This window comes from Ursus americanus, chromosome 23 (genome assembly GCF_024610735.1).
Source record: "Ursus americanus isolate L20-20 chromosome 23, mUrsAme1.1.p, whole genome shotgun sequence".
NCBI lineage: Eukaryota > Metazoa > Chordata > Mammalia > Carnivora > Ursidae > Ursus > Ursus americanus.
In genome coordinates, this window is record NC_142149.1 from 48,650,114 (window position 1) to 48,672,856 (window position 22,743).

The window sequence follows — 22,743 nt, forward strand, 5'->3', positions numbered from 1 at the left end:
CTCATTATCCCAAAACCTCCTGGGCTTTTCTCTTTTCTCTAGTTGAGCCACAAAGTAAAATTGAAGTAGCTGCCAGCATTCTGGGTTTGGTGCAAGAATTACTTAGTTTCCCTGCAGGTAGAACTTTGCAGGGGATCACAATTTCTCTGTCCATTTATTGCTTACAAATGTATTTTGACCATCTGTTTCCTAGGAACCGTCTTTAATTAGAAAGGGAAGGTGAGATTCACTCTGTGCCTGTTTGTAACATCTAATTTGTTCCTTCATCTAACAGTGTTTATTCAATTGGGCCTAAGATATGGTTGAGTGGCCAGCATCTAGATTTAGGTGTTTTTTTTTCATCTGATACAGACTTGGATGATGTCATTTGACAAAGGTGATGTTTCATCATTGATTAGTTTATTCATCAGAAGAGTTAAAATTAGGGTGGAGGGGAAATTGAAAATTATCCAAAGCGGCCTGTTCCTGTTTAAAAGTTGAGCTTGACTTTCTAGTTTTACTAAATGTATTATCTCAATATTTTGAGGTGCCATATTCTCCCTGTAGTTTCTTTGGTGGTGGAGTCAGAAGGAGAGTCTGGGAATTCTTTTGGATAGTGGCATGCTGGTGGCTTCAAGGGGCTTGGCGTCAGGAGCCTTGGGGTGAAGTCTGCAACTGCTTGCCTGACCCTGGGTGCATCTCCCAGAGGTTTTGTTTCCTCTTATTAAATTGCCCGCAGATAATGTTCTGCTTAAAGGGGAACCCTCCCATCCTATTGGTGGGAATACAAAGTGGTGCAGCCAGTCTGGGAAAAGTCTGGGGGTTCCTCAAAAAGTTAAACATTGAACAACCACAGGATCCAGCAATTGCTCTCCTAGGTATTTACCCAAAGGATACAGAAATGCAGATTCGAAGGGGGTCCATGCACCATGATGTTCATGGCAGTAATGTCCGCAGTAGCCAAACTATGGAGAGAATCCCAAAGTCCATGCACTGATGAATGGATAAAGCAGATGTGGGATACATATAAATAATGGAATATGACCCAGCTTCAAAAAGAATGAAATCTTACAATTTGCAAGGATGTGGATGGATCTAGAGTATATTAAGCTAAGCAAAATCAGTGAGGAAAGACAAATATCCTATACTCTCACGCTTCTGGAATTTCAGAAAAAAAACAGATGAACAGAGTGGAGGGGTGATGAGAGAGGCAAACAAGGAAATAGACTCAACCGTGGAGAACAAACTGAGTGTTGCTGCAGGGCAAGGGTGTGGGGGGAAGTGTTAAATGGGTGAGGGGTATTAAGGAGGGCACTTGTGATGAGCACCGGGTACTGTATGCAGGTGAGGAATCACTAAATCCTACTCCTGAAGCAAATATTCCATGGCATGTGAACTAACTGGAATTTAAGTAAAAGAAGAAAGGAAAAAGTGTTCTGCTTCATGAAGAGTGAGGTAAAATTGTAGTGATTTGGGCTGTACTATTCTATAGAGGATAGATGTAAAACACCCTGTTGTAGGATACAATAGAGTCTTATCACATAAGGAGTCCTCAGAAAGCTACAATGAAAGATTCAGATCTCAGAGCATGTTCGTGTTCCACTGATATGTTACAGTTTGCACAGGTAGGAAGGAAGGTGGAGAGAAAAGAAACAGAAGGGGAAAGTAGGTGTGAACCTTTCATTAGTTAGCGTTATAGCTCTCTCATGAAAAACTTGCACCAGTGTGATTTTGGAAGCAGCGGGGGAATCGGGAGCTTTGCAGGAGACAGGGGGGAGTTCCAGGTCTGGGTAAAGCTGACAGGGGTCCCAGAGGAGAGCTGAATGCATTCTGCAGCAGGTTGTGTTCAGGGTGGGCTCCAGGGGTGGCTGTGGGTCTCCTGGGTGAGAGTTGTGACAGGTGAGGGCTGTGTGCAAGTTCCTGGCTGAGGACAAGTGAGGCACAGGCGCAGAGCTGGCAGAGAACCTTCTTCTGAGCCACCAGCTTCACCCAACACACACAGCCTCATCTTCTGTCCCTGTCACTCCAATTCAGACTTCTCCGAAGGTGAGTGAGAACACATCAAGAGCATTCTGAACAGAAGTGAAAGCATGTGCAAAGGCTCTGGGGCAGGAGAATTCCAGGTATGTCCAGGAGCAGCAAGAAGGCCCTGTGGCCACAGGAGACAGCTTAGGACATGAGCTCAGAGAGGTGACAGAGGGTGACAGAAAGCTATTCCAGGGCTATAACCCCATGAGACGCTGTTTCACTGGGCCATCCTGGCTACAGTGTTGAGAACAGATGACAGAGGGTTGAAGATGGCAAGGCAGGTCAATGACGAAGCTTTTCCAGGAACTCAGACACTATGGACCAGACAGGTGGCCTTGGATGGAGTGGTTAGACCTCTTCTGGGTCCATTTTGAAGATGGAGCTCACAGGATTTGCTGATGGGTTAGCTATTAGGAGCAGGAGAAGGGAGGAATTGGGGTAACTCCCAGATGTTGTGTGTTGTCCTGATGAAGGGGAAGGAGAGGGTTTCTCGGGGGGTAGGAGGTAGTCCGTGTTCTGCATGCTGAGGAAGGTGCCTTTCCGGTGGATCTGCTGAGTGTTGTGTCTGGGAGGACCTTTCACATCTACTCCCTCAGCAATGCTCAAGTACAAGTATCCCCCACTTTTTAAACGTTCACAAAGACACTGGGCTTTCATGAAAGAACTACATTATTACCCAGGTTCAGTAAGAGGAAGAGACCTGAAGAGGATTTCCCTCTTATGAAAAAAGGTGAACCGTGAGAATCGCGTTCAGCATCTGTTTTGGGAAGAAGCACAACAGAGGCAGCGTGCACCCCAACCAGCTCCTTCCTCTGGGAACCGCTCTCCGCATCCAGCCACCAGCACTTTGAATTGTGTCTGTGAGCCTCTGCTGTGCTTTATCTTCATTTATGCTGGGCCTCCATTGGAAACTTGTGTGCTGAGGCCTAAGAAAAGCCAAAGAGAAGGAATTTTGGAGTCTGAGCACACTGTCTAATTGTTCGTGTAAATTAATGGTCATTCCTTCTTGACACCATTTCTGGTGTGCATGGTTTCTCAGAAGCCCTGTACTTTCAAAGAGCAGGGAAACCTATACCCCATGCTGCGTGGTTAGTTTAGTCTCCATGCTGGACAGAACATTTCATGACTGTCGGATTTTCTCACTCAAACATTGAGACTTTGACCGCCTTCACCCGTTTCTACCACCCCATCCCCGAATCTGGCACCTACCAATCTGCTCTCATTATCTATGCGTTCAGTATTTATTTATTCCACGTGGAATGTACATGAGAGCATCTGGTATTGGTCATTCTGTGTCTGAGTTACTTGGCATAAGGCCCCCAAGGTCTGTGTTTCCATGTCTGGTTCTTGTGAATAATGCTGCAGTGAACGTGGGAGTGCATCTGTCTTTTTGAGGCAGCATTTTTGTGTTCTTCAAATCAATTCTCAGTAGAGCCACTACTGGGTCATGGGGTAGTTGCATTAAATTTTTCAGGAACCTCCATATCATTTGTCACAGTGGCTGCACCAATTTCCATTCCCACCAACAGTGCACAGTGTCTCCTCGTATGCACACCCTTGACCCCACCTGGTGTCTGTCTCTGGCACAATTGCTGTTCCAACAGTTGAGAGAGGATAGCCGATTGTGGGTTTGACTCATGTTTCCCTGACGATGATTAGTGATGTCGAACAACTCCTTCTGTCTGTTGGCATCTGTGTGCCATCTTTGGAAAGTATCTATTCACATATTCCTCCCATTTTTTTAAATAGTTTTTTGTTTTGATTTGTATGAGTGTTGTGTGTATTTTGGATATTAGCCTCTTCTCACACATATGATTCACAGATAATTTTTTCTTATTGGGTCAGTGGCCTTTTAAGCTTTTGATGGTTTCTTTTGCTGTGTGGAAGATTTCAGTTTGATGTTGTTCCACTTGTTTATTTGTGCTTTCGTTGCCTTTGCATTTGGTGTCCGATCTGAAGACTCTTTGCCAAAACCAATGTCGAGAGACTTAGTACCTGTGTCTTCTTGGAAGTTTATGGATTCAGGTCTTATGTTCAAATCATTCATCATTAAAAATTTTGTGTGTGGTGTAAGAAAGTGACCCAGTTATATTCTTCTGCATTTAGTGTCCAGTTTGCCTGTTACCGCTCACTGAAGACACAGTCCTTCCCTCATGGTGTATCTTCTGCTGATGTGTCGTAAGTTAGGATCATCTACGTGTGGGTAAGTTTCTGAGCTTTCTGTTCTGTTCCACTGACCTGGTGTCTGTGTTTATGCCAGTACCATCCTGTTTTGATGACAACAGCTTTGTAATGTAGCTTGAAATCCAGGTGTGTGTTGACTGCACCTTTCTTTCTTCACGTTGCTTTGGGTATTTGGGGTCTTTTGTGATTCCATACAAGTTTGAGGACTGTTTTCTATTTCCTCGAGTAATGCCACTGGAATTCAGACAGGCATTTCATCACATCTGTCGATTGCTTTGGGTACGATGGACATGTTCACATAATTAACTCTTCCAGTTAAGGAGCATGGCGTATGCTACCATTTGTTTGTGTTGCCTTCCAAATCTTTGACCCATACATTCTGCCCCCCTGGACATACATATTTTTCATTTCTTTTCTGCCATGTGTTGAGTGTACTATGTCTTTCTCATTCTTGGTTACTTTTATTTCTAGATTTTTTGATGCAATTGTAAATGGCATTGTTTTTTTAATTTCTCTTGGCGAAAGTGTGTCATCAGTATACAGAAATGCAAGAAGTTGGGTCATCTGGGTGGCTCCATATGTGAAGCGTCTGCCTTCAGCTCAGGTCATGATCCCAGAGTTCTGGGATTGAGCCCCGTGTTGTGCTCCCCGCTTAGTGAGGGTCTGCTTCTCCCTCTTTCTGACACTCCCCCTGCTCGTGCTTTTTCTCTTCCTGTCAAATAAATAAATAAAATCTGAAATAAATAAAGACAACAGATCTTTGTATATTGACTTTATATCCTGCAGCTTTCTTGAATTTGTTTATTCTAACAGGTTTTTTTTTTTTTTTGAGGAATCTTTCCGGATTTCCTGTCATTTGCAAATTGTGACAGTTTCCTTATGGATTTCATATCTTTCCCCTTTTTAAAAATTGTTATTCACCCTACAGTACTTCATTTGTTTTTGATGTAGTGTTCCATGATTCATTGTTTGCATATAACACCTAGTGCTCATTATGACACGTGCCCTACTTTTTTCTTTTAAAGAATTTATTTATTTATTCGACAGAGATAGAGACAGCCAGCAAGAGAAGGAACACAAGCAGGGGAGTGGGAGAGGTAGAAGCAGGCTCATAACGGAGGAGCCTGATGTGGGGCTCAATCCCATAATGCCAGGATCACGCCCTGAGTCGAAGGCAGACGCTTAACCACGGTGCCACCCAGGTGCCCCCTGCCTTGTTAAATTTAACCATTCTAACTGGTGTAAGGTGGTATCTCATTGTCGTTTTGATTTGTATTTGCCTGATGGCAAGTGATGTGGAGCATTTTTTCATATGTCTGTTGGCCATTTGTATCTCTTTGTGTCTTCTGCCCATTTTTTGGGTGTTGAGTTTGAGGAGTTCTTTATAGATCTTGGATACCAGCCCTTTATCTGTAATATCATTTGCAGATATCTTCTTCAATTTCATAGGTTGCCTTTTTGTTTTGTTGATCATTTGCTTTGCCGAGCAGAATCTTTTTATCCTGATGAAGTTCCAATACTTCATTTTTGCTTTTATTTCCTTTGCCTTTAGAGACGTGGCTTGCAAGAAGTTGTTGTGTCCAAGGTTGAAGAGTTCTTTTGATTTTGATATGAGACAGGAATCCATTATATTTCTTTCCTGATTGTATTCGAGCCCTCTGTCTTTCTTGGTGAGTCTACCTAAGTGTCAGTTTTGTTTCTCTTTCCAAAAAAGGCAGCTCTCATTTTTATTGTTTGTTTGTTTGTTTTTTTTGTCTTTTTAGTCTCCGTTGGATTTATTTATGCATCCTTTTTGTTATTTCCTTATTTCTACTAATTTGGGGCTTTGGTTGTTGTTTTATTTTCTACTTCTTTACCAAATAAATCAGGTTGTTTTTTGGAGAGCATCATATGGATTGATGAAGACTTGAGTTTCTATGAATGTCCCCCATAAAGCTACTTTTGCTGCATCCCATAAGTTTTGTAGGTTGTCTTTTTCATCAGTGTCAAGGTACTTCTAAAATTTTTTTGATTTCTTCTTTGTTCTGTAGCATGTTGTTAAATCTCCACATATTTATTTAAGATTCTTTAAGTATCTGACAGAGAGTGAGACAGCGAGAGAGGGAACGCAAGCACGGGGGTGGGAGAGGGAGAAGCGGGCTTCCCACTGAGCAAGGATCCTGGGATCACGACCTGAGCTGAAAGCAGATCCTTAACGACTGAGCCACCCAGGCCCCAAAAATCTCCACCTATTTTTGACTGTCTCATTTTTTTCTTGAGACTGATTTCTATTTTCATATCATTGTGGTTGGACAAGATTTGAAGCAGAAGGTGAAGAGAGCATTCAGATGAAAGGTTTGTTTCCTGGAGGGTTTTCTGCGGGGAGACCATGAGTTCCGTGGGACGGAGGAAGGTTTTGTGAGACGGGGGTGGGATTAACCCTTGTTAGAATTACTGACTAGTACCATGCAGGCTGTATGCCAATGTTCACACCATAGTCCTGATGGACTTGTACTTCATTAGAAATATTTTCTAGGAGGTGTAGGCATAGCCTTCACTTAAAGAAAGGTGCCATGTGGGTTCATGGCATGACCCCAGGTCAGCAACAAGGATGTATGGTATTGTGGGTGATCAGAAACAGGCTTTCTGTGGGAAGTGACAGAAATAAGGTATGGTGAGCTCCATGACCATAGGTGAGGTCCCGAGTGACCCACTGGGTGTTGGGTTCTGTGGATCTGTCTCATCATGTGCTGTGGAATTCAGGGACACCCTCCTCTCTGTGGATTTGTGTGGAGACAGGTAGACATCAGTGTCTGCCCAGGCACGAGGGTTGCACTGGACCACCACCAGAGGTGCAGCGTGCAGGTGAGCCACTGCTTGGTTTCCACGAAAGCTGACCAGGGTCTGTGACCATGATTCCTAGCAGCTGCAAGGGGCGAGGAGGCCGGGGGTAGTGCACACTTCCTAGACTTGTGTTCAGGACTAGTCTGGAGCACACTGAAGTCAACCACACCGAGCACAGAAGGCATCCAGTCAGTGTAGCTGTGGACACTGCTCCCATGGTACTTTCGGGCCGGATCCATGCTGCCACCTCCTGCATTTCATCATCATCTTCAAGGTCATGTGCCTCTGCTCTTGCCCCATGGCCTCCGGGGTATTGTCCGTCCTCTATCTGTTCCTTGTCCCCGGTGCCCTGTGCAGTCCGATGCCAGGGTAGCCTTCTTGAGACAAACATCTGGCCCTGATGGAACACTTCCATGGATCTCGTGTGATGCGAGGATGATGCCCTTCCCTAAAAGGGGGCTGCAGATCCCCATCAGGAGAGCCATGTCTCCCTTTTCAGCATGGCCTGCCGACCCCTCAGTCTTGTTCAGGGAAGCTCTCCCCACTTCCTGAGATGACAGCTCTGAACTTAAAAATGAATGTTATTTTACATAAATCTATGCCTTAGTTCATCCATGGCATGTCTTTCAACCCCGTTAGTGGGTTTTTTTTTTTTTAGCAGTTCTGAAGGGCTGTCTGCTCAAGGAGGGGATGACCTGGGTGGGGCAGCTTTCCCTCTCATCTCCCTCAGCATGTCTCTGAGCCCTGGGGCCAGCTGTCCCACTGAGGATTGAGGGACCCGAACCAGCCCATCCTGAGCCCAAGCTGTGTCAGCTCATAGACGGATGCGTGTTGGACCGGTGGGCAGCTGGCTTGGGCCGGGACAGGCAGTGTCTCCTTCTCATTCCTTCCCTCCCTTCCTCCCAGAGGTAGCTCAGAGCAGCCTTCAACCCCTACATCTCCAGATCCCTTGACCTGTGCTTCCTGTGTTCAGCTGGTGACCTTGGAGTTTCCCATGGATTCTACCTCCTGTACCCTCTCCTGTAGCAGTTCGTGGATCAGAGGAGGGGTCGGACCCTCTCTGTTTTAGGTCTTCTTCCTGTCCCGCACCAAGCCCACCCACCTTTGCATCTTCCATGTATGTGCTTGGAAGCAAGCCCATCCACAGGGAACCTATTAGCCAAATGGATCCAGGCAATGAACATTGAAGTAGAGATCCAGGATCCATAATAAACCTGCTCTGAAACCTGTCCCAAAGTCTGTGACTCTCTCACACTGAAACAGAAACAATAATAGCTTTCTGGACTGTAAAGTGACATGTGTCTCTACTTCCAATCTTGAATGCATAGGTGCTGAGCCTGGACAGAAAAGGACCATGGCTCCCGTGGGCTGGGATCCATGGTAAGAACTCAGAGAAATCTGAATTCAAGGCATAGAGTGAATAATTATTGTAGAGTGAATCCTCCGAAGTACGGCTTATGCACAGTGCACAGGGAAACCTTTTTCAAAGAGGTTCCTGAAAGAAAAATCTTTTGTTAAAATTTATTTTAATTCCAGTAGAGCTAACATACAGTGTTACATTCGTTTCAGGTGTCCAATAGTGATTCAGTAATTCCATATATTACTCAGTGGTCGTCAAGAAAAGCGTCCTCTTAATCCCCTTCATCTATTTCACTCATCGCTCTATTCACCTCCTCTCTGGTAACCATCCGTTTGTTCTCTGTTGTTAAGAGTTTGTATTTTGGTGTGTCTCCTTTTTCTCTTTTAGTTATTTATTTTTGTTTGTTTCTTAAATTCCCTATTAGAGTGACATCGTATGGGATTTGTCTTTCTCTGACTGACTGACTTTAGTTAGGATAATACTCTCTAGCTCCATCCATGTGGCTGCAAATGGCAAGGTTTCATTCTTTTTCAAGCCGAGTAATACTCCTTTGTGTGTGTATGTGTGTGTGTCTCTGTGTGTGTGTGTGTGTGTGTGTGTGTGTGTGTGTGTGAATACACACATCTATCATCTCATTTGTAAATTTTTCTACAGACACTTGGGTTGCTTCCATATTGTGATATTGTAAATAATGGTGCAAGACACATAGGGGTGCACGTATCCTTTTAAGTTACTGTTTTCCTATTCTTTGGGTAAATATGTGTAGTGTGATTGTTGGATCATATGGTAGTTCTATTTTTAATTTTTTGAGGAACCATCATACTGTTTTCCACGGTGGCCACCACAGTTTGCATTCCCACCCACAGTTCACGAGGATTCCCCTTTATCCACATCCTCCCAACACCTGCTCTTTGTTGTGCTTTTGATGTTAGCCATTCTGACAGGTTTGAGGTATTACCTCATTGTCCTTTGGAATTACATTTTCCTGATGATGGGTGATGGTGAACATCTTTTCACGGGACTGTTGGCCATTTGTATTTCTTTTTTGGAGAAATGTCTGTCCATGTCTTCTGCCTATTTTTTAACTGGATTATTTGTTTTTTGGGGGTCGAGTAGTATCAGTTCTATATGTTTTGGACACTATCCCTTTATTGCATATGATGTTTGCAAATATCTTCTCTCTTTGAGTAGGTTGTCTTATGATTTTTACGTTTTCATTGTTCTTCTGCCATGTGGAAACTATTTATTTTGCTGTATTCCCAATAGTTTATTTTTGCTTTCATTTCCTTTGCCTCAGGACACAGTCTAGAAAAACGTTGGTATGGTCCATGTCAAGAAGTTACTGTCTTCCCTCCTGTAGGATTTTTATGGATTCAGGTCTTATATTGAGGTCTTGAAACTGTTTTGTGTTTGTCTGTATTGTGTAAGAAAGCAGTCTAATTTCATCCTTTTGTGCGTAGCTGTCTAGTTTTCCCAACACCATTTGTTGTAGAGACTGTCCTTTTCCCTTTTGATATCGTTGCTTGCTTTGTGTAAGATTCATGGACCACATAATTGTGGGTTTCTGTCTGAACTTGTGTCCTGTTCCTTTGGTCGCTGTGTCCAGTTTTGTGCCGTACTGTCTTGTTAGGATGACTGCAGCTTTGTAGTATAACCTGAAATCTGAAATTGTGAGTCCTCCAGCTTTGTTTTTCTTTTCCACATTGCACTGGCTGTTTGGAATCTTTAGTGGTTCCATACAAATGTGTAGGATTGTTTATTCGAGGTCTTTTGTTCTTTAATTTAAATTCAATTAGCCAACTTACAGTACATCATTAGTTTCAGATGTAGTCTTCAATAAATTTTCAGTCGTGTGTAACACCCAGTGCTCATTGTATCGTGTGACCTCCTTAATGCTACTCACCCAGTTACCCCTCCCAACTTCTCTTCCAGCAATCATCAGTTTCTTGCGATAGTTAAGAGTCCATCATGGGTTTTCTCCCTCTCTGATGACTTCCCATTCTATTTTCCCTTCCTTCCCCTATGGTCACCTTCCTTGTTTCTGATATTCCACATAGGAGTGAAAGCATATGATCATTGCCTTTCTTTCATTGACTTATTCCACTCAGCATAATACCCTCCAGCTCCACCCAGGTCGGTGTGATGGTAAGTACTCATCCTTTCTGATATCTGAGTAATATTCTATTATATATATGATCCACATCTTCTTTATCCATTCATCTGTCCATGATCATCTGCACTCCTTCCACAGTTTGTCTATGATGGATATTGCTGCTATGAATACTGGGGTGCATGTGTCCCGTCTTCACTACCTCTGTCTCTTTGGGGTCGATACCCAGTAGGGCAATTGCTGGGACATAGGGTAGCTTTATTTATAACTTCTTGAGGAAACTCCGTACCATTTTCAAGAGTGGCTGTACCGGACTGCATTCGCACAGGGGTGTAAGAGGGTTCCCGTTTCTCCACATCCTCTCCAAGATGTGTAGTTTCATTTCTTCTTATTTTTAGATATTCGGCCTCGTGTGATATGGCATCTATAGTGGTTTAGATTTGCATTTCCCTGAAGCCAAGTGATATGAAGCATTTATGCATGTATCTTTTGGTCACCGCTACCTCATCATTAGTGAAGTGACTTCTCATTTTAATCCATCTCAAGACCTAAAGCTGGGTAAGTCTCTGAAGCTGGATGATGCCATCGGTTGGAAGTGTGGAGAATTTCAAAAGATCTCCATGGAGAGCAAGTTTAAAGGTCAGTGTGAAGCTACTAATTGGATCCGGGGAGATCTCTGAAAGTGGGGGTTGCCTGGGATGGGCTGAGGGGGGCCCTCCGATTTTCCTATGAATCCTTGCTGCAGCCCCAAATGGACAGTTTCCTGCTGTGGGGCAGGCTGAGTCCTCTAGTCGTGCAGAGGTGAGCCCAATGCCTGGTGCCTTGGAGGCAGGCAAACGGGGAGGGACCCTCAGCAGAAGACCCAGGGTTAGGTTAGGTCTCAAGGACAGCAGGTCTGAACTGCCCAGTGCTCAGAGAGCTCCCAGGCCTAGTGAGATGAGGGCACAAGGTCGGGTGAGTGTGAGCCTTGGGGTGTCATCCGGAAGGGCCCACAAAGGTCAGGGTTCACCAGAAGGGGCTCTCAGGGGTTGCCCCAATTCTTGCCCTGAATGCTCTGTTCCCCAAAATGGTGCAGTTAACTGTGGGCTGCAGGCTGAGTCCTACGGTGGGGCTTGGGTGTCCCCAATCCCCCAGAGTGGGGTGCCAGGACCCTGGGGAGGGACCCCTCTGTGGCCAACCTAGGGTAAGGGTTAGGGTCCAGGAGCCTGGCAGGGACATACTGCAGGCTGTGCGGCGAGCTCTGTGGAGGGCTGAGAGGAGGCCATGGGGGAGGGTGAGCATGGGCCTCAGGGTTGGGGCACGGGGGACTGCCAAAAGTGGGGAAGGGCTCTGGGGGCCTCCCCAAATTCTCGTGCCCTGTAGGCTCCGTAGAGCCCCCAGGGGCACGGTTTCCTGTCGGGTGGCAAGCTGAGTCCTGCGGTGGGGCACAGGTATCCCAATTCCCCAGGGCTGCAGTGTAAGCCTCCTGGGGAGGCCCCCACACCCACGGCCGAGCTAGGGCTAGGGTTAGGCCCCAGGAACCCCGCAGGCCTGATCTGCTGGCTGTGTGGCTAGTTACCCGGGCTGAGGTGAGGGTGTGGGGAGGGTGAGCGTGGGCCTCAGGGTTGGGGTGCGGGAGGCCGCCGTTGTTTGCTGGTGGCTCAGGAGGGCCCTCCTGGTTCTCCCACCCTGAATGCTCTATGGCCTCCCAAGGTGCACGGTTTCCTGCGTGGTGGCAGACTGATTCCTGCTGTGGGGCTCAGGTGTCCCGAATCCCCGCGGCTGCGACTTCAGGCTCCTGGGGAGGGGCCCCTCCACAAATGAACTAGGGTTAAGGTTGGGGCCCAGGAACCCCGCAGGCCAGATCCGCCCGCTATGTGGCGAGCTCCGCCGCGGTCTGAGGTGAGGGTGCGGGGTGGGGTGAGCATGGGCTTCAAAGTTGGGTTTAGGAATCGCCAAAGTTCGCCTGGGGCTCTGGGAGCCCTCCTGGTTCTACCGCCCTGAATGCTCTACAGCCTCCCAAGGGGCACTGTTTCCTGTGAGCTGGCAGGCTTTATCCTGCAGTGGGGCTCAGGTGTCCCCAGTCCCTGGGGCTGTGGCACAGGGCCCCAGGGGAAGGGCCCTACCCAGCCGACATAAGGACAGGTCTAGGCCCCAGGAACCCGACAGGCCTGATCTGCCAGCTCTGCGACGAGCTCGGTGGCAAGCTGAAGGGAAGGCGTGGGGCGGGATGAGCGTGGGCCTCAGGGTTGGGATGTAGGGGGCCACCGAGGATCGCTTGGGTCTCAGGGGGGCCCTACCAGTTCTCTTGCACGGGATGCTCTGTGGCGCCCCAAGGGGCATGGTTTCCTGAGGGGTGGCAGGCTGAGTCCCGTGGTGGGGCTCAGGTGTACCCAATCCCCGGGGTTAGGGTACCGATCAGGGTATGGATTAAGGTTAGGGTATGGGTTACGGTTAGAGTACGGGTGAGGGTAGGGGTTAGGGTTAGGGTAAGGAGAGGGTACGGGTTAGGGTTGAGTTGAGGGATTACAGGTTAGAGGTTATGGGTTAGGGTACAGATTAGGGTTTAGGGTATGGGTTAGGGTTTAGGGTTTGGGTTTAGGGTTAGGGTTAGGGTTGGAGTACGGGTTAGGTTTAGGGTACAGGTTAGGGTTAGGGTACGCATTAGGGTACAGTTTAGGGTACGGGTTAGTGTACGATTTAGGGTAAGTGTTGACATACGGATTTGGGTATGGTTTAGGGTACGGGTTAGGGTTACGGTACGGGTTAGGGTTAGGGTATAGTTTAGGGTTATGGTACAGGTTAGGTTACGGTTTAGGGTTGGGGTTAGGGTACGCGTTAGGGAACGGGTTAGGGATAGGGATAGGGTATGGTTTATAGTTAGTGTATGGGTTAGGGTTTGGGCTAGGGTACAGGTTAGGGTTAGGTATGGGTTAGGGTCCGGGTTAGGGATAGGGCACGGGTTAGGGTATGGGTTTGGGTACGGGTTAGGGTATGGGTTAAGGTTAAGGTAAGGGTACTGGTTAGGGTTAAGGTACGGTTACAGTTTAGGGTTTAGGGTTACGGTTAGGGTACAGGTTAGGGTTAGGGTACGGGTAGGGTTAGGGTACAGTTTATGGTACGAGTTAGGGTATGGGTTAGAGTCCGGGTTTAGGGTTAAGGTTAGGGTACAGGTTAAGGTACTTGTTAGGGTTACGGTTAAGGTTAGGGTACGGTTTAAGTTATGGGTTAGGGTACAGTTTAGGGTTAAAGTTAGGGTACGGGTTAAGGTATGGGTTAGAGTACGTGTTACGGTTACGGTTAGAGTTAGGGTACAGGTTAGGGTTAGGGTTAGGGTACAGGTTAGGGTTAGGGTTAGGGTACGGGTGAGGGTTAGGGTTAGGGTTAGGTTTAGGGTTAGGTTACGGGTTAGGGGTAGGGTTAGCTGAAGGGGTAGGGTGAGGGGTAGTGTTAGGGGTATGGTAGGGGTCGGGAGAGGGTTAGGGTTTAGGGTTAGTGTTTCGGGTTTGGGGTTAGTGGTTAGGGTTAGGGTTTCATGTTTAGGGTTTCGGGATTAGGGTTAGGGCTTAGGGTTTAGGGTTTAGTGTTAATGTTAGGGTTTAAGGTTTAAGGATTAAGGTTTAGGGTTAGGTTTAGGGTAGGGTTAGGGTTAGGGTAAGGGTTAGGGGTTAGAGTTACGGTTAGGATTAGGGTTTAAGGTTCAGGGTTTAAGGTTATGGGTTAGGGTTTAGGGTTAGTGTTAGACCCCAGTAGGCCAGCAGGACTGATGCGCCGGCTGTGCGGCGAGCGGAGGTGTGGGCCGAGGTGAGGGCGCTGGCGAGTGAGGGAATAGTATGCAGTGTTTTGGCGCGAGGGGCCTTTTACGTCACTAGAGGCTCAGAGGGCCCTGCCCGTTCTCCCGCCCTGAATGACCGGAGGCGCCCCTAGCGACCCGTGTGGTGGCGGGGTGGCAGTGTGAGTCTGGCAATGAGGTTTAGGTGTCCCCAATGCTGTGCGTTGCAGCGCAAGGCCCCTTGGGAGGGGCCCCTCTAGGGCCGTCCTAGGGTTAGTGTTAGCACCCAGGAGTCCGGCAGGCATGATCCGCCAGCTGTGCGGTAGCAGAAGGCCAGGCCGAGGTGAAGACGCCAGCGAGCTGGAGCGTGGGCCCAAGCATTTTGGCACGGGGGGGCCTTGGAAGGTCGCCGGGGGATTGGAGGGCCCTGCCGGTTCTCCCGCCCTGAATGGCCAGAGGCGCCCTTAACGGCCCGGGTGGTGGCAGGGCGGCACAGTGAGTATAGCGCTGGGGCTCGGGGGTCCCCAATCCCTGGCGTTGCTGTGCCAGGCCCCTTGTGAGGTTCCGCTCGGGGGCCAACCTAGGGTTAGGGTTAGCCCCCAGGAGGCTGGCAGGCCCGATCCGCTGGCTGTGCGTGAGCAGAGGGGCGGGCCGAGGTCAGGGTGCTGGTGAGCAGGAGCATGGGCCCAAGCATTTTGGCGCATGGGGGCTTAGAAGTTCACTGGGACTCGGAGGGCCCTGCCCGTTCTCCCACCCTGAAAGACCGGCAGCACGCCTAGTGGCCTGGTTTGCAGCGGGACGGCAAAGTGAGTCCTGGCTTGGGCTCGGGGGTCACCAATCCCTGGCACTGAGGCACCAGGCCCCTTCGAAAGGGCCCCTCATAGGCCACCCTAGGGGTAGTGTTAGCCCCCAGGAGGCGGGCAGGCCTGATGTGCCGGCTGTGCAGCGACTGGAGGGGCGGGCCAAGGTGAGGGCGCTGGGGAGCGGGAGCGTGGGCCCAAGCGTTCTGGCGCAGGCGGCCTTTGAAGGTCGCCGGGGGCTCGGAGGGCCCTGCCCGTTCTCCCACCCTGAAAGACCGGCAGCACGCCTAGTGGCCCGGGTTGCGGCAGGGCAGCAGGGTAGAGTCTGGTGCTGGGGCTTTGGGGTCCCCAATCCCAGGTGTTGCGGCGATAGGCGACTTGGGATGGGCCCCTTGGTGGCCGACCTAGGGTTAGAGTTTGCACCGAGGAGGCCGGAAGTCCGGATCCACCCGCTCTGCAAGGAGCGGAGAGGTGGGCTGAGATGAGGGCGCTGGCGAGCAGGAGCGTGGACCCAAGCGTTTTGGTGCTGGGGCCTTCAAAGGTCGCCGGGGGCTCGGAGGGCCCTGCACGTTCTTCCGCCCTGAATGCCCGACGGCGCACCTAGCGGCCCGGGTTGCAGAGGGGCAGCAGTGTGAGTCCGGTGCTAGGGCTCAGGGGTCCCCAATCCCCGGTGTTGCAGCGCCAGGCCCCTTGGGAGGGGCCCCTCGGGTGCGACCTAGTGTTAGGGTTAGTCCCCAGGAGGCCCTCAGGCCCGATTCGCCAGCTGTGTGGCGAGTGGAGGGTCGGGCGGAGGTGAGGCCGCTTGGGAGCAGGAGCATGGGCCCAGGAGTTTTCGAGGGGGGGTCCTTCGAAGGTCGCCAGGTGCTCAGAGGGCCGTTCACGTTCTTCCGCCCTGAATGACAGGCGACTACCCTGGCGGCCCGGTTAGAGGAGGGGCGGTAGGGTCAGTCTAGCGCTGGGGCTCGGGGTCCCCAGTCCTCGGCGTTGGGGTGCCAGGCCCCTTCGGAAGGGCTCTAGGGGGCTGGCCAAGCATTACTGTTAGCCCCCAGGAGGCTGGCAGACCCGATCTGCCGGCTGTGTGTCGAGCAGAGGGGCAGGCCTAGGTGAGGGCGCTGTCGAGAGGGAGTGTGGGCCCAAGCGTTTTGGCACGGGGGGCCTTCGAATGTTGCCAGGGGCTTGGAGGGATCTGCCCGTTCTCCCTCCCTAAATGACCGACAGTGCTCCTAGTGGCCTGGGTGGTGGTGGGGCGACACGGTGAGTCCGGCGCTGGGGCTCGGGTGTCCCCAATCTCAGGCATTGTGGTGTCAGGCCCCTTCAGAGGGGCCCCTCAGGGGCCAACCTAGGGTTATGGGTAGCCTCCAGGAGGAGGGCAGGCCTCATCCACCGGCTCTGCAGCGAGTGGAGGGGCGGGCCAAGGTGAGGGCACTGAGGAGCAGGAGCATGGGCTCAAGCGTTTTGGATGGGGGGGCCGTTGAGTGTCGCCATGGACTCGGAGGGCCCTGCCCATTCTCCCGCCCTGAATGACCAGCGGCACCCCTAGCGGCCCGGGTGGCAGCGGGGCGGCAGGGTGAGTCCGGCGCTGGGGCTCGGGGGTCCCTAATACCCAGCGTTGCGGCGCCAGGCCCCTTGGGCGGGCCCCTCGGGGGCCGAACTAGGGTTAGGGTTAGCCCGCAGGAGGCTGGCAGGCTCGTTCCACCATGTGCGGTGAATGGAGGTGTGGGTCGAGGTGAGGTAGCTGGTGAGTGGGAGTGTGGGCCAGAGCATTTTGGCTTTGGCTTGGGGTGCCTTCGAAGGTCCCAGGTGGCTCGGAGGGTGCTGCCCGTTCTGTCGCCCTCAAGGACTGGCGACGCCCCTAGTTCCCCATGTGGCGGTGGGGTGGCAGGGAGCTTCCGGCGCTGGGACTTGGGGGTTCCCAATCCCTGGCATGCGGCGCCAGGCCACATGGGAGGGGCCCCTTGGGGGCGACCTAGGGATAGGGTTAGCCCCCAGGAAGCCAGCAGGCCCGATCCGCCAGCTCTGCAGCGAGTGGAGGGGTGGGCCGAGGTTAGGGCGCTGGCGGGCAGGAGTGTGGGAGCCAGAGTTTTTGCGTGGGGGGCCTTCGAATGTCGCAGGGTGATCGGAGGGCCCTGCCCGTTCTCCCTTCCTGAATGGCAACGACCCTAGTGCCCTCGGTGCCTATGGGGTGGCAGAGTGAGTACAGCACTGGGGCTCGGGGGTCCCAAATCCACGGCATTGCGGTGCCAGGATCCTTGGGAGGGGCCCCTCGGGGGTGACCTAGGGTAAGTGCTAGCCCCCAGGAGTCTAGGAGGCCCGTTGCGCCAGCTCTGCAGCAGGCAGAGGGGCAGGCCGAGGTGAGGGCACTGGCGAGAGGGAGTGTGGGCCCAAGCATTTCGGCACAGGGGCCTTCGAAGGTCGCCGGGGGCTTGGAGGGCCCTGCCCGTTCTCTTGCCCTGAAAGACTGGCGGTGCCCCTAGCAGCCCGGGTTGCCGCGGGGCAGCAGGCTGACTCCGGTGCTGGGCTCGGGGGCCCCAATCCCCGGCGTTGTGGCACAAGGCCCCTTGGGAGGGGCCCCTCGGGGGCCGAGCTAGGGTTAGGGTTCGTCCCCAGGAGACCGGCAAGCCCAGCGCTAAGTGGTTCAGGCAATGTAACAAAAATGCCATACACTTATCTGTAAGAAATAACAGTGTACAGGAACCCTCTTAGCCCTAACATCATCCTTTGTGAATATGGAAGCCAGCCCCAAAGTGGTCGTGGAAGTCTGACGAATGCGCTAAGCACTTTTCTCTGAGTCACCACACTATACAGGGAAAGACCAATGTACATCTTCTTTCACGAGTAGGAAGCATTAATGAAAAGGTTCTGGAATTTCGAGGACTCTGACCCATCCTTATTGGTAATAAACCACCGTGTACAGGAAAACACCTTCAACTCTCATCAGCCTCCTCAATCCTGACTCCCATTCAACTTTGGATGTGTAGGACTAGGGAAATGTCCACATCTTATTGCTAAGAAAGAACGATGTCAGGGTAATGCCCTTCAAGTCACATCAGCCTTCCTGAAGACGGAAGCAGGAATCAAGGTGGTTATATTACCATGAGGTAAGGAAGATGTGCATAGAAGTGAGAAACAACAGTGGGCAGGACCTCTCTTCCAAGGAACAGTATCTTTGCTTAATGTTCAATCCCTATGGTAAGTGGTTGTGGGCATTTGTGAGGTCAAAATCTTGAGTGTTTTGTAAAACCTCTTGGCCATTCACAGATGAGACTAAGGTAGTTGGGGACTCCTAGGCAGTGATTTGTCCACTGTCAAAAATATGAAAAGATAAAAGAGACAGATGAGGTCTCCTCAGGCATTGTCCTTTATCCTCATCCTCCATGAGGATGGCCGTCTCTGGACAGCTCAGTGGCAGGGTCTCATTCACAGTGGGGGCATCTGTTCCTCACAGACATCAGGCAGGGAAATGGATTTGGTTCTCTGTGCCAGCCCAGCCACAGCTGAGTGTCACAGCACCCTCTCGTGGGCTCATAAGAGTTTCACTGTCACCAGGCAGGTCATTGTATTTGATAAACCACTGTGAGAGTTTGCAATCGCCTTCATCTGCAACCTCCTAGAGGCAAATGCAGGTGTCTGGTACCATGTGAAGTCATGTGAAGGCATTGTGAGAAATTGTCCTTTTGGTTAAGAAAAACATGGCTGGGGCTCCTGGCTGGCTCAGCCAGTTAAGCATGTGCCTTTGGCTCAGGTTATGTTCTCAGGGTTCTGGGATCGAGCCCGGGTTCCCTGCTCAGCAGGAAAGGAGTTAGGGAAATAGCTTAGAACCCACAGAGAATGTGAATAAAGGGGAGTGAAATGGAATTTGGTCTGTGTTTTGCTTTAGGGATTGGAAGTTAGTTTTTTCTCAATTGTGATTGTTCTTGAAAGAGAGAAGCTGTATTGGTTTTTTTTTACCTTTAATTTTTTTCTAATAATAATTTTTTATTATGATATGTTAGTCACTATACAGTATTTCCTTACTTTTTGATGTAGTGTTCCGTGATTCATTATTTGCATATAACACACAGTGCTCCATGCAATATGTACCTTCCTTAATACCCATCACTGGCCCATCCCAATCCCCCACCCCTCTCCCCTCTGAAGCCCTCAGTTTGTTTCCCAGAGTCCATAGTCTCTCGTGGTTCATTCCCCCTTCTGTTTAGGGTCCATTGTCTAAAGGGACAGACAGTGGAAGTTCACCAAATATAAGATCGAAATTTCATTGTTCATTATAGATGCCGCTAAGTAGTTCCCAGTCATTTCATTCTACTGTAGTAATTCATTATACCTGTGAAGGTGCACGTGGAAGACAATTGATGCATGCATAGTGGTAATAAAACACGCCCCTCAGTAGTAGAATAAGAGAGGATGCATATGTTTAAAATTATTCGACTACAGCTTCCATGCTTTCCCTTTGGTTCCTTATTATCTATGAAATTGGACAATTTTTGTTCTCTAGGCTTAAAACTCATTGTCAGTATTTAGAGTTTTTCAATGCTGATCTTCTCCTGTATAAGTTACCAAAACCTAAAATATGTATGAACTTTAAAAAACGCTATATTGAAAATGACAGCAGGGAAGTTCCATTTTGTGAATATTGTGTCAATGGATCTCTATTTTGACATCAGTGTTCATTAGAAATGATGACATTTCATGTGAGTATAAATATCAATGTGAAAAAGAAAAGGTAGGAAGAACCTTGAATGTTTAAGTAATTGCTGAAATGACAGGTGTGTGTGTGTGTGTGTGTGTGTGTGTGTGTGTGTGTGTGTAATTGATTTTCAGTGAGTGGTTCAGCTTCTTATAGGGCCTCCGAGCGAGCCCAGGTGAACCTTTCAATGAGTTGGTATCTGTTTTCAGAACATGGGAATCTCTTAGTCCAATAGTCAATCAGGCAAGCTTTGAGGTCTTGAAGAGTTTCAGTCCTCAGCGATGGTGTTGCAGACCCTTGTGAGCAAACCCTAGGGTATGCTCAGAGCCCTCATTAGCTGGTACCAACGTGTGACGATTTCAGACAGCATTTCCCAAAGAAGTACCTCTTGAGTCTCTGTCCTTGTCAGTTCCCTACACTTCCTTACACTAGTTATGTGATCAGTGTGTTTCAGGATAATCCCCACATGTGATTTTTGCTATTTCCTACTAGTCCTATCTGTTTCTCATGTTCTTCTTTTATGGTAGGTGTTGGGAAGCAACCTGTGCGGTGTAGGAAGGGGTGTGGTAGTTGTCTGCCTTCAGAGGACCGAATGATGCCTAGAAATTGTACTGTAGGTTGAGGTCAATTGTCCATCCTCTGAGTGTCAGGAATTCCATCACTTTACTTTGATGCTAGTCTGTTCTTCAAGCTGTCCTCAGAAATAAGGACGTCATCCATCTAGGGAATACTGGTTTGTGTGTATGTTTTCATTTTAGGAAAGGCCTTTCTGTTCCTGAAAATAATACTGTAGAGTACCCTTTCTGGGTTTTATTGGACATCAGTCAATCTTTTGTGAAGTATTCGTTTATAAATAGACTTTTTATGGTTGATGAGCAGGAATTCTTTATTGACAAGTCTTTGTCAGTGTGTGTGTTGCAAATCTTTACTTCCCAGACTATGGTTCACTTTTTCATTTTCTTATGGTCATAAGATAAGGAGAAATGTCACATTTTTATGAAGTCCCACTGAATTCTTTTAAATGGTTAGTGCACCATATGTCCTACCCCAAGATTGACAGGTTCTGCATTTTCTTTCAGAAACTGTCCAATGGGAAGCTACAATCCATCTCAAATTTATAAATTGCATTTTTAATTCTAATAGGGTATTTATAGACTGGTTTGTATTTTCTATGTACACAATCATATTATCTGTGAATAGTTACAATTATCCCCTCAATTCTTATACTTTTTGTTTCCCTTGCCTTCTAACAGTGGTAGATTCTCCGATGCCATGTTGAATAGAGCAACATTGTTTGAAGATTTTAATATACCTTTCTCAATATCTGACAGAAAAAGCAGACAAAACATTGGTAAAAATGTGACCTAATTGACATATAGGGAACATTCCATCATAAGTGCAGAATACATTATTTGCAAGTGGTCATAGACTCTTTACCCAAATAAATGATAGATGGGGCCACGAATCAATGCTACAAATGTTAAACCCTGAAATTAACTAGATTATATTCTTAGACCACAGGCGAATTGAGCCACAGTCATAGCGAAAAGAAAACCAGGAAGTCCTTCAATGTTTAAAATTAAATGGAACTTTGCTACATATCCTAAAGGTGAGAGAGGGAATCTCAATGGAAATTCTGAACCTTTTCTACATGAGGGCTCACACACAATGGCACTTTCTTTGTGAAGAGCATTATAATAACCTAGACAGGAGTTGAGCCTTAAGTCAGAATTCTGCCTGCCCCAGCCACACCTGGCAGCCTTGGCCTGTGGTCCCCCTCAGCTGTCCTTTCTGGTGGCCCTGAGCTAAGGGGGTGAACATGGCCGTATGGAAATTAGAAGCTCCCCACTCTTAGTGATGACGTTGCTATCGTATTGTCCTCACCAGTCCAACAACATGATTTCTGAGTGAAACATGACACAAGAGCGACTTCTTGGCCTTCCTTCAGGTTTGAAAATCATCTGGTGAGTCATCTATTAGAAATATGGATTCAACATGTGTTCTTTCTTCTAGAAAAGAAATAGACCCAATAGCAATTATGTGTTCCTTAGCACCTGTTCCTGAGAGACATCATACTGGCTCTTTGTAGCATTCTGCCTCTTAAACTTCTCAACTAGGGTGTAGATATTTTTAGGCACATTTTCAGACGGTTAGAAAGGGACTCAGATGATATGAGTCACAGAGGATTTTAGTGTCAGAAACCTAAGTGGGATCCCCAAATTGACTCCAAATCCCTTGTTGTTCCATACAGGGTACTATTTCCCTCTTATCTCTGGTCTTCTCGATCTGGAAACCTATCAAGTATCAGGATTTTCTTGTCATGTGGACAAATAGAACGAATTCAGCGGGCCTTTTCACCTCTGCCCATGGTGATCATTAAGATCATTATCTTAGTGGAGGACCTCTGGGTAAGATACTCAAAGATCCTTAGGAATAGAGACAGTATAATATTTTTCTGGTATTAAAGTTACTGAAACCAACTATCTTTTTTAGTCCATTCAGGCTCTGGTATGTTCAGAGGGTGCTGTAAAACTGGTCTGAAATAGTATTGAAAAACACTCAGCTCAGCCTCTTCTACAAAGTGAGCCAATGCTTATAAACATGGCTAAAATATTCCCTTACCTACGATGACTCCCCAGCCATCGTAGTGTTTATATGGTATGACTGTGACTTACATTAGTCAACATTTGCAAAGAAAGAACTTACTGCATCCAGGGGGCACTTCATGTTGAAATTAGTTTGTGACAACGAGCTACTGTGTTTTATTCTGCAGTCCAAGGGAATGGTGCCAGACATCTCTAAGGAGTTCTAGCAGTTCTACAATTCTGATTTTAAGTGGTCTGCGTGCTTCAGAGATTTGGTCAGGAGAAGGGCAGGAGTCCAGAGACTGTGAACACTTCTGTTACATGTGCTGACCATGGAGCAGGTAGCTTTCTGTGGGCATCATTTTGATTTCTTGGTACTCTTGTGAAGGTGCTTTTGTCTCAAATTCCTCCATTTAGGAGTAATTATAATGATGAAAGT